This window comes from Vulpes vulpes, chromosome 8 (genome assembly GCF_048418805.1).
Source record: "Vulpes vulpes isolate BD-2025 chromosome 8, VulVul3, whole genome shotgun sequence".
Taxonomy (NCBI): domain Eukaryota; kingdom Metazoa; phylum Chordata; class Mammalia; order Carnivora; family Canidae; genus Vulpes; species Vulpes vulpes.
This window is the reverse complement of record NC_132787.1, coordinates 72033563-72046405: the sequence shown is the minus strand read 5'-3', so window position 1 is coordinate 72046405 and position 12843 is coordinate 72033563. Positions and strand designations below refer to the sequence as shown.

At 47.6% G+C, this 12843-nt stretch overlaps 1 protein-coding gene across 2 annotated transcripts in view; it reads right to left on the bottom strand.

Annotated features, from left to right (window-relative positions):
- Nucleotides 1-12843, bottom strand: part of TCF7L1 (transcription factor 7 like 1) — a 159814-nt gene that overhangs the window by 107395 nt on the left and 39576 nt on the right. The gene's annotated exons all lie outside the window — the stretch shown is intronic.

The following is a 12843-nucleotide window of genomic DNA, read 5'->3' as shown; positions in this document are numbered from 1 at the left end:
TGCTTCTGTCTCTACCTCTCTCTCTCATGAATAAATAATAAAATGTTTAAAAATAGAGAGAGAGGGATCCCTGGGTGGCTCAGCGGTTTAGTGCCTGCCTTCAGCCCAGAGGCGTGATCCTGGAGACCCGGGATTGAGTCCCACATCAGGCTCCCTGCATGAAGCCTGCTTCTCTCACTGCCTGTGTCTCTGCCTCTCACTCTCTCTCTCTGTGTCTCTCATAAATAAATAAAAAGAGAGAGAGAGAGAGAAAGCACGAGCAGCAGGAGGAAGAGAGGGACAAGCAGACTCCCCATTGAGCAGGGAGCCTGACCTGGGGCTCGATTCCAGGACTCTGAGGTCATGACCTGAGGTGAAGGCAGATGCTTAACCAACTGAGCCACCCAGGCATCCCCAGGATGCTTTTTAATCATGGCAAGACACCATCATTTTACTTTCGTCCTGGGACGACAAAAAAAACCTACATTTCTCAGGCTCTCTAGGGGTTTTAAGTGGAAGCACTTTGCCTGACTTCTGCTCTCTCATCCCTCCTCCCCCGACTAGATGTAGAAACTTCAGTGGAGAACCATGAAGCCCTAGAAGGGCTGTTTTCCAAATGCAATCCCCAGACTGGACCGGCGGCGGCAGCAGGTGGAACTTGTTAGAAATGCAGGCTCTGTGGGAATGGGCCCAGCAATCTGTCCTATTACGGTGATTCTGACACATACTCAAACTTGGGAACCACTGCTCCAAAAGATGGCAGAACCTTTATATGGAAAGATCTAGGTCCCAGAAGGAAGTGCAGGGCTACCGACTGCACTGGAGATAGAAATTAACTTGTCTTGGGCAGCCTGGGGGGCTCAGCGGTTTAGCGCCGCCTTCGGCCCACAGCTTGATCCTGGAGACCAGAGATCGAGTCCCACATGGGGCTCCCTGCATGGAGCCTGCTTCTCCCTCTGCCTGTGTCTTTGCCTCTCTCTGTGTCTCTCGTGAATAAATAAACAAAATCTTTTAAAAAAATAAAAGAAATTAACTTGTCTTGGTTAAGCCATTTGAGGGGGGCCCCTGGGTGGCGTAGTCGGTTAAGCGTCTGCCTTCAGCTCAGGTCGTGATCCCAGGATCCTGGGATCGGGCCCTGTTGTCTGGCTCTCTGCTCAAGTGGGGAGCCTGCCTCCCCTTCTCCCTCTGCCTGCTGCTCCCCCTACTCTCTCTGTCAAGTAAATAAATACAATCTTTAAAAAAAATTAATAAATGAGGGGTTGTTTTGTAAAATAGGTGTTCTATCCCAACAAAAACACCACTAATCACTGGGCTTCCACTCATTAGGGCCATTTCCCAGCTGGGGTTTCCCAATGTCAAAGGCTGGCAGGGCAAGCTCTCTGGAGAGCAGTGAGCTGGGGTTATTTTATCCCGGCTGTGATAGCCCACACAGGGACCCTTTCTACCCCCTCATTCATTCGTTCACAGTCGGGTTGGTATGTTAACAATGGGGAAAGCGGAAGTCACCCAGAGCCAGGATCAGATAGCAGCCAGCTGCTGGTGTTAACACATTCCTGCCACCCTCCAGCCCTCCTGCTGGCACCCCAGGCCAGCAGCAGCCCATTTTGTCTTCTCAGGGCATCCAGAGCCCGAATCTTGGGCCCCCCCCCCATTCACAGACGGCCAGTGTTGGGAAGCCCGTGCCGGCAGCGCCTGCAGGTGCCAGGCTGGCCTGAGACGCTTGGAGGTCCACCTTTCCATCCGTGACATTCAAGTTCATGTTTGAGAGCCTTGTCTCTCCTTGCCATCTTTGCCTTTCCTCTTCAAACGAAATCCCACTTAACCCCTCAAGCTCTGCCTCACATCCTGCCTCCTCCATGAGTCCATGGACTGACTGCTCCCTCCTCCTGTGTCCTTAGGCATTCTATGTCTGAGACTCTGGGTGTAGCCTGACATCACAGGGATCACCCAATGCCATATAACTGTGACACAGAGTTCTATGTCTCCCCAATAAAAGACAATTTTTGAGGGTAGGGGCTATGTTTGCATGCCTTCCCTGTATCCCCCAGTCCTGGCACCAGACAAAGGGCACTCATTACACTCATTAAATAAATGCCTGCTTAGTGATCAGTGACTGAGGTACTGGGGAGACCAGTGGCACCCAGGTGAGTGCCCTGAGGATACTGTACATAAAACCACAGGACCAATAAACCTAGATTTAAGATGCAGACCGGTGGCGGGGGTGGGGGGTGGGGGATGAGGTAGCTGGGTGATGGGTATTAAGGAGGGCCCTTAATGTAATGAGCCTGGGTGTTATATGCAACTGATGAATCACTAAACTCTAAACTCTACCACTGAAATAACAGTATATGTTAACTAAATTGAATTTAAATTAAAAATTAAAAATAAAAAAAAAGATGCAGACCAGTTTTCTTTGCTGGAGGTACATGCTGGCCTCAGGCTTTCTCTTCAAGCAGAGTCCCCTACCCTCTGCGCCAGCCAACCTCTTGCTCCTCTCTGATTATTCCATCACTAGAGAGTTAATGCTTCTCCTTGGTTCCAGGGGCTGCCCTGGATTCTCTCACTATGCTAAACTCTCTCCCTATCACATATTCTTTGCTCCCATGGGCTATCTGTTCCCTCTGCTGCCATTGGCAGCAAGCAGGGCCTGGGCCCAGCATGGACGCACACGTTCTTCTGAGAGCCTCCCAGAGCACTCTCTCTCTCTCTCCCTCTCTCTCTCTCTCTCTCTCGGCACTTTTAAGATTTTATTTATTTATTCATGAGAGATACACAGAGAGGGGCAGAGACACAGGTAGAGGGAGAAGCAAGCTCCTCGCAGGGAGCCCGATGTGGGACTCGATCCCGAGACCAGGATCACACCCTGAGCCAAAGGCAGACGCTCAACCGCTAAGCCACCCAGGCATCCCTCTCTAGGCACTTTTAAAGGATGTGGCTTCCTTACTTAATACTTCATTTTTGGCCACACACCAAACTGGACAAGGAATGCATTCCCTCCACACTTTCCCCGCCCCCAAGGCACGTTGGCCACTCCTGTTAGGCAGGTCTGCTCACCAGGTGATGTAGCCCTTTCACAGGTACCCCCTGCTCACCAGACTTCCATCTTTTCTAAGTCTCTTCCCCAGCCCCCTGAAAGGACCTCAAGCCAGGCGGGGCCCCAGGGCAGCTTGCCTCATAAATTTATGAAACCTGAATCTACCAGCCGCCCCCTCTCTTTTTCTATCAGGAGAAACAGTTGATGGCCCCAGTCCAGGGGTAGCTATTCTGTATTGAGCCCTTGGCAAAGTGGGACTTAGGGCCAGGCCTGGGAATCATGTGCTTCAGACCTGCAAGGGAGGAGGCAGTCTAACTACTTGTTTTTTGCTGGCCATGTGGCGTTAAGCAAGTCACAAAACGTCAGAGCACCTCGGCCTCCCTACCTGTAAAACGGGGCTAATAGGGCTGATAGGTACTAACCTCCTAAGGCTGTTATAAAGATTAAGTGAGGGAATAAACAGAGGCACCTGGAACAGTGCCGGATGCATAGGGAACACTCCAGAGAGGTCAGCTCTTAACTCTTAATATGGTTATTATTTCCTCAAGCCTCACCTTAGGAGGTCACTAACCTCTGAAGAATATGAAAGTCAAGGAGGAGAGACCCCTGTGAGCTCCATAAAGGCAAAGGGATGCTCAAGACCACAGAACCCTCTACAACCCATATCCTCCATAGAAGAGCATCCCAAAAAACTTCAGGATTATGATGCTAGATGCACCTCAATCCTTTTAAATCCCTTATCTAGGAGCTGAGTAATTGAGACCATTTAACTAAACATTAAACTCAACAGATTGATTTCAATTTTGTAGATTTGTTTTGGAAAAAAAATATGTGTATGTGTGCGTATATGTACTCATATACATAGATTTTTGAGCTTGAAAATATTCTCTCCTGATAAACACCGTGGAGGTGGGGAGAGGCACCTACATGCTATCAAGAACGTTACAGGGTGGGACGCCTGGGTGGCTCAGCAGTTGAGCATCTGCCTTCAGCCCAGGGTGTGATCCTGGGGTCCCGGGATTGAGTCTCACATCGGGCTCCCTGCATGGAGCCTACTTCTCCCTCTGCCTGTGTTTCTCATGAATAAATAATTAAAATCTTAAAAAAAAAAAAAAAAGTTACAGGGGGCACCTGTGTGGCTCAGTTAGTTAAGCATCCAACTTGTGATTTCCACTCAGGTCATGATCTCATAGGTCATGGGATGAAGCACCACATCGGGCTCCATGCTGAGCAGGGAGTCTGCTTGTCCCCCTCCCTCCCTCCCACTTGTACTCACTCTCTCTAAAATAATAAATAAGTTTAGAAAAAAAAAAAGGAATGCTACATTCTGAGAGAAACCCAAAGGACCTCTCTCTGTGGAAACACAGGAGAAAAGGTTGAGGATGTAATGGGCTGGCTTAAAGGGTCATCAATATCTAGCATAGGGCCTGCCATACTGTCACCATGCAACAAAAACAGGGGACTTGTGTAGCAGAAGAGGTAGAGGAGCGATCCACCTTGAGGAAGTGGTGTGAGCAAAGGCTGGGCAGAGTGAACACATGCAGTGTGTTTAAAGAGTAGGAAGGAGTCTGGCATGGCCACACTGCAGACGAGGAAGGCAGCAGGCGAGATCAAGGTAATCATGTCGGCAAATATCAGCACATGGACTCAGCAAACGTTTGTTGAGCCCCTACTGTGTGGCAGGCACTGGGTGGGGATCCAGTAGTGAACTTGACAGGCAGGCGTCCCTGCCATGTGTGGTGGACATTGTCCTATGGATGTTGGGCAGACCAACCAGCTGCCTGAACCCAGTGGATATTTCTGGGCCCCTCCCCCACAGATGCCAATTCACCAGGTCTCCCCAAACCCCAAGATACTGATTTTTTGTTTTTGTTTTTGTTTTTTTTTGCTTTCATCTGCATTTATTTTATGCAGAATTTACTTCCGGGCCTATGTTTTTGTTTCTCCAGTTTCTTCTAAGAGATCTTTTTCTTCCATGCAACCTCCTCTTCTGTTTTAGGAACAATGTGCTCTCTTTCAGTAAGAGTCATCCCAACATTGAAGGAAGAGCTTGCGTGTGCGTGAACCCATCTGTGAGCCTGTGAAGTTCTACGCCACGTCTTGGGGGTTTTATTCACCTGGATGTGCTCAATGACCAGAAAATCTACCTCAAAACTCTTAAGTTCAGGATTACTCTCTGCATTTTTAAGCATGTACAGTGAAAATTCAGCACTTTTTTTGGGCCACCGACCCTATGTCCAGCAGCACCATTGGCCTGTGCACTCCTACCAGCTCCACCATTGCAATGATGGAATGGCACACAAAGAGACATCCTCCAGAGTTGGTGCTTTTTGGATATGCATACCCCGGATGGCCTGGGCCGGTTCAAGTATGTTCTTAAAGTGACCTCGAAGATTTGAACCTCTTGATTTGCATGATTTTTGCAGGGTTTTCTGGGTCAAGTGAATAGCAACCATTTTCAGAGATCACCTCCAGCCACATACAGAAAGAGAAAGGATACTGAATATTTTGAAAGCAGAATTCTGATACACATTTGGGAAACACCCATCTGGATCCATCTAACTCTCAAGAGGGCTTGAATCCCCTCAACAACATCTCTCCCTGGACTTGAATCTCTCCAGAGAAGGGAAGGGAGCCTGCCACCTCCCATGTGAATGCTTTGCAAACTATTAGTGTCCCATAAAAAATATAAGCTATTATTATGATTGATGCTGGGTTGTAATTCCACCTTTGGACAGATCTGGCTTTCTAAAGAGCGAAATTTGCAGCCTGTGACACTCTTCAGCTGTCTGAAGCATAGCTCCCATCACCTCTTCTCTCTTCTTTCCCTCCAGAGCTCAGCAAGTGCCTTCTCCTCTGGTAAGACTCAGGACTTCATGGCACACTGACCACCACCACCACCCCTTACCACACCCAGGGCAAGCTCTAGTAGTTCTAGCTCCCTCTTAACATCTGAGTCATGGCAGTGACCCAACATTCACCCCAGTGCTCAGATAGGGCAGGAGAACACTCTGGCAGCCCCTTCAACAGGCCTCCTAGACACAGACCACGTTCCCCTCTCTGTTGTTTTCCATTTCCCTCCTTAACAGAGGTGAGATAGGCTTTGAGAAGCTCCTATTTTCTCTATCAAGATGACATTATGGGGGTGCCTGGCTGGCTCAGTCAGAAGAGCATGTGGCTCTTGATCTCAGGGTCAGGAGTTCAAGCCCCACATTGGGTGTAGAGATTACTAAAAAAAATAAACTTAAAAAAAATTTTTAAAAACAACACAAAAACCCTCAAGTTAACTTAAAAAAAAAAGATAACATGGATCCTAAGCATCGGGAACACTGACTTTCTACTTACTTAAAACGAAACTAAAAAGCCCATCTATTTTCTTCAGCAAAAGTTTCTCAAGCTCCAGCTCCTTCTGGAACCTCATCTTGTGGGCCTGGCCGTCAGCAGTCTGGGCCTGCCCTTCTAAGGTTTAGCATCTCAGAATGCTCCAAGGGGCCTGGAACAAGCACCATCAAAACCAGATGCTAGAAGTTCCCCAGGCCTCCTTAGCTGTCCCCAGGGAGAGCCGACTGCACGGCATGGAGTCTTTCTTAGCCAGCCTCCTTCAGTACTGGGCCCTTCTCCCTGGCTTTCTCCCACTGCCTGTGACATGGCCTCTTCCCCTGCCCCCTGCTGTGCCAATATCTCCTTCCCCCTCCTACTTGGGTCCAGAACAGCAAATCTTCTCACTGTGGGCTCTCCTCTAAGTCATCAGCTTGCCAAACATACTCCTTTCAGGAGCTGTTGTGACTGTCAAGGGCTTCACAAGCATCCTCGCTCTTACTCTGGCCAGACACAATGGGCCCAGATGGGAAAGCTCAGAAGCCAAGAAAATGAAAGTTTTCTCATGGGCCATGGGAAACTGTCAAGGGTTTGAGGGAGCAGCCTGGGCCCCAGCAGGCGATATGATGATATGGCAGTGGTAGGAAGAATGGACTGGGAAGGGGATAGCCCAGAGACAGGCTGGGAACTACTGTAATTGTCTAGCTGAGAAACAAGAGCAACCCGGTGGTGGCAGAAGCATTAACAGAAACAGTGACCTCGAGGTACCTGGATGGCTCGGTGGTTGAGCATCATGATCCCAGGGTCCTGGGATCGAATCCCACAACAAGCTCCACACAGAGTCTGCTTCTCCCTCTGCCTATGTCTCTGCCTCTTTCCCTGTGTCTATCATGAATAAAAAAAGAAAGAAAGAAAGAAAGAAAGAAAGAAAGAAAGAAAGAAAGAGACCTCAAGAGGGTAAGGAGTCACTGATACGAGGACCAAGGGGGAAGGAAGTGTGGACAACTGAGGATTCACCAGGATGGGGATTACAAGGCACACTTGAGGCAGATTATGACAAGGTGGGTCTGGCCACAGGAGGCTGAGATGGCCACAGGTCTCACAAGAGCACACACAGCCAGGTCCTTGGCTGACGTGTTGCTGGCCCAAAGTTAACCAAAAAAAGCACTTTGCAGATGGAGAGCCTCGCAACTCAAATCAGATTCCCAGCCCCACATCTCTCCTCCCCTGCCCCCCCACTGAGGTCTTCTCCTTGACCCTCTCTCCGGTGGGTGCCCCTCTGCCCCACCTGACCAATCACTTCAGCTTGGAGCTGGGTTGGAGCTGTGCCCGGAGCCTCACTGAGCTGCATCCTAGGCAGGAGAGTGAGACTCCCCCACATCCTTGAGACCCTTAAAAATTAACTCTAGAGGTCTCCTAGTGCTAAAGAAAGTCAGAGAATTTGTTTAGAAGAACAGAACATTAACTGCTTTTTCTTCATTCGGCAACTAACAATAGTTATGACTCAAGTGAAAGGTCATATTTCTTCCTTATGAAAAAGGATAAGAAATCTTTTTTATGCACTTACCATGGAAAATGCTTAGCTTGTCAAATTCCACATGCTGAAAGGAGGAGAGCCACACTGCACCAGAGCCCTCTCTGCACACCAGAGCAGCTCACTGAGCTCTGTCCTAATCCCTGCTTTGGGTGGCAGGTGATGAAGGGGTTCAGCCGGGAGCAGGGGTGGGTGAAGGGCAGGGCCAGGGGGACAGTTTAGCTCTGGGACTTAGCCAAAGTCTCAGAATTACTCTACACTGAACAGCAAATAAATCCTCTTTTAGAAAATGGCTCTCTACCACACTCACTGTGTTGGTTTTGTAGGAAAGGACTGGAGGTAAGAGATGCTCTAGTACAGAGGTTCTCAAAGGTCCAGATCCTGGACCATCAACATCATCCTCACTGGAGAACTTGTCAGAAATACAACTTCTCAAGGCCCCAGTCCAGACCTACAGAGTCACATACTCTGGGGGCAAGACCCAGTAACATGTCACAAGCCCTGCAGCTGATCTGGATGCCTTTGAGAACCATTATTCCAGCCTTTAGACTGGTTTCATTCCAAGGAAAGCCAGAAACTGTTCTGGACCCAACTGGGAGGAAACAAACTTCAGGTGTTCCCAATTTCATTGGAAAGGTCAACACCAGGTTGAGTTCAAGGTAAGTGGCTCTACTGATTTTAACATGGCAGGAAAGGCAACTACCGTTATAAAGTGAAAGAAGACAATGTCCACAGAACACAGGTGGCTCTGGAGGGAATGTAGCCCCAAAATGTCTGGCTAACATTAGTTCGACCTTCTGGGAGCCACACTCTTCTCAGCAGGGGACTCTGAAAGGCCTCACCACCATTAGTGGCCACTTTTTCTCATCTTGGGTTAACAACCCCTTTCTCCTCCTGCACACCCTCTTCTTGAATGGCCTCCTCCACCCACACTCCACTCATCCACATCAGGCTGCAGTCAGGAAGCCCACACCCCAGCAGGGCTGGCTGAGGCTCCACCATGACCCCCAACATGAGATACCTAAGACAATTGTGTTTTGAAATGCCACCCTGACTGGGTCTGTGATTCTCAAAACTCAAACAGGATAGGCGGCCACCACAGCTAAGCCAGAGCTTTAGTTGAGGCCATGCCAATCTTTGATTCTAGTGACTCAACTAGACCTCAATTTCCCTATATGTAAAATGGACAAAAACTATCTAGTAAGTGTTCATTAAATATCAGCATTTCTGGCCTGGACAGAGTGAGCCCTCAGAGAGGGTAGGTGGAAGCATCTAGATGTTGGGATTCCAGCACCCACTGCCCTCCTACATCCCCCCTCCCAACCACAACCCCTTCTGGAATCTTTAGTGCATAGCAGGAGCTCAATAAATGGAGTGAATTGAATGGTGAGAGGTGGAAGGAGAGACCCGTGAGTGTGTGACTTAGGCAAAGGCAGAATTGATCAGTGATGGTATTTGAGGGGGAAGGAAATTGCTAAACAAAACAGTGTTTACTACCATGAAAGGAAGCCAAAACAGTAACCAGCTAATATGAAACACAGGAAATTCTAGAAAGTATGTAAAAAGGGCACTGTTTTCTTTTTTCTTCTGAAAGATTAAAACAGTTTAAAAAGTTATTCCTTCCCGGTCTAAAGAGCTCATGGTCCTACACGTGGAGATGTTCCTGGGACACCAGAATGTGGTGCTACCTCCCATAGACTTCCCCTCCCACCAAGGTCTGGCCACAGGAGGCTGAGATGGGCACAGGGATAGGGGACACAACATCACTGATCTGTCCAGTCAGAACTAGTTAGTATCACTGGTTAATAAATTATTCTCTATCTGTTCCATAGAATGAGGTGCCGTCATCCCAATGCTTATTGTGACCAAAAGATGTTTGTGTTCTTCAGCCTTCCTAGGACTGTGGGGCAAACTGTTGTACTGTGAATGGAGAAACCACCAAAATCCTGTGTATATACTCTTGAGTATAACTATTAATATGGACTCATCAGAATAAAGACAAAGGAAACATTCAAAGAAGAACAGGTTTGTTAAGCGAGTGGATTATCACTGTTTTTCCTTCTTTATATAATGTGATGGATATTGACTTTGGACTTCAAATTTTTAAAAAAATATATGGTAAACATATATTTTGGAACATGTAACTTATAGAAAGTTGTTACTTTTGCCAGGGTGTGTAAAGGTAAGAAGGGCACAGCCACAAAAGGACCAGTTACTCTAAGGCTTGATAGCCAAGGATATAGAAGACAGAGACCTACCATGGGGGACTCTGGGAGCAGAATGGAGAAGATAATAGGTTAACGGAAGGTGGAAATCACCCCACAAATGGAGCTGTATAACGTGGGAAGAAATTGCCCAGCCCCATATCCCCTGACCATGCAGATTCGGGGGAGGGAGGTACTGAGCAATCATCCACCTGCAGGGACTGGTGGGCTCAGGTGCTTCCAGGTATCACTCTCTTACCACTATGTGCTTCAAGACAGGATGGGAGACTCGGACCTAGATCTTAAAACTCAGACTGCTACATCACAGCCTCCTATCCAGTTGTTGCGTCTTGGCCCCACAATGGGGTACGATACACCTGAAGCAGTCAGGAAGACCCTACTCCTAGTGCCTCTGAGGTTGGCCGCCTCCGCCAGCCTTTCCACCCACCCTAATAAGCCCTACAGATATCACCATTTTGCACCCTTGCTGACAGCACCTCTCATCACAGCCAAGAGGAAGAGATGGCTTCCTACCAAAGCTACTAAATATTTTATCAGAAGGAAGTTGACATTGTCCCTTCCAGTCTCTAACTCTGATTCTAAGAGATCCATCTGGTTCTTTTTCTTCAGGAACAATAGCCAAATAAGAAAGGGAAAAGAAGACTGACCTAATAAACATGTCTGATAACAGTGAAGCAGGGAGACAAGCCAACCAACACGAAAATGTGGAAGGCCAGCGCTGAGGTGGTCAGAAGTACCTGGTCACACTGCCATGTCCTGGCTCAGATTACAGCCAATGTTTGTTTACCAGGCCTACAGATTCTCTTCCTGGCCTTCCCAGCTTCCTATTTTAATTTTCTTCTTTCTCTGCAGAGAAGAATATCTCTCAGCAGACAATGAATACAGACAACTGAGAAGCAGTGAAAACACTCATCTGAGTTACCTGCTAATGTCAGATTACCTGATCCACTGGGAAAACAGAGAATGATAAGTCCAGTAAGAATGGGGCCCCACCTCATTGTTCCTGATTTCATTATCTCAAGTCACACCCCACCCCACCCCAAGCCAAACTGCAAATGCTCAGTTCTGTGACCAGGAGGAAGGAGAACAGGAGAGTCAGCAAAAGTTCCACTGAAGGGTGGCCGGGTACCAACTGTTATTCTGTGAAATATACATAGATAGACATGGTCAGAAAGAAAATGCACAGTTCAAGTTTTGACCAAACTTCAGGTTACTCTTCCGCTAGTTCAGCCATGCACTTTGAAGAATTCACAATGAGAGATTAAAGCAGGATTCAAAATGATTTAAACCCGATCCCTGCTCCAAAGACCATTATACAGCTGAGCAGGTGCCTCCATTCACACCTTCCACCTCTCGAGTTACATGGCAAAGGGCTCGTAACTCCCAGACACCAAAGCAGGCAGCATTCACAGAGAGCCCACTGTGAGTTGCTCTGGGCACACCCAGGGGGCGTTACATGACATTGTCTGTGCCATGCTGTAGTTATGGCTTGGTCGAGGCCGAAAGGCAAGATGACAACGTCAAAGAAGAAAATAATCACATGTAGAAACGAGAAAACACACATTTAAAGACAGGTAACAGTTCGAGGCAGTAATGTCAAAAGGGCCTGAGCAGCTGGTCTAATCTAAGGGGCCCGAGGAGGAGAGCTGGGGTCCAGACTAGGAACTAAAGTGGCTGCTGCAGAATCCGTTGGCCCAGCAAAGGAGAACACACAAGAAGCTGGGGGAGGCTGGAGGTGCTCATTAGGAGGCTGTGAAGAACCCAGCTGGGCAGGCATGGAAAATGGAAAGACACTGGGGAGGCAAATGAATTCAGATCTGACTCACACATTGAAGGAGAGGAACACTCTGGTCATCCTACCCACTGTACACCAGCACAGAAAGGCCACTGAAGTGGAGAAGGTCTACTTTTGGAGTGGACAACACCCAGCTAGATGAAATGTCTGTACCATAGTGGATCCTCATATCCATATGGGCAACACCACCTTGGTTTTATTTTTATTTTTTTAAATATTTAATTTATTTATTCATGAGAGGAAGAGGCAGAGACATAGGCAGAGGGAGAAGCAGGCTCCCTGCAGGGAGCATGATGCAGGACTCAATCCCAGGACCCCAGGATCACGCCCTGAGCTGAAGGCAGATGCTTAACCACTGAGCCACCCAGGAATCCCATCACCTTGGTCTTAGGAGCCAGTAAAGTCCATTCCGATCAAGCCTTTCATTACATTTCAAAACGGCTCAGTGGTAGCCAAACACTAAGAAAGACCCAAATGTTCAAAATGCAGCCTATCCATACAATGGAATATTATTCAGCCATAAAAAGGAATGAAGCACTGACGTAACTACATGAATGAACCTTGAAGACAGTATGCTAAGTGAAGGAAGTCAGTCACGATGATGCATATCGAATTATTCCACTTACATGAAATGTTAAAACACAGAGAAAGAATGCAGATTAATGGTTGCCAAGGGCTGGGGGGGAAAGGAAGAAGGGTGATGAAAACATCCTACACTTAGTGGTAATGGTCCCACAACTCTGTGACTATACTAAAATCCACTGAGTCGTACCCTTAAAAGGATGAATTCTATGGTATGAGATTTATATCTCAAAAAAGCTGTTATTTTAAAAACTGGCTTGACAGGACTCCTTCTAATCCCCTATCTTAATATACAGGCATATTTGATTCAATATAATCTTTATTAATAAGTCTAAGTCATTCTTTCAACGATCAGTCAATGGGCACCATGTGCTTT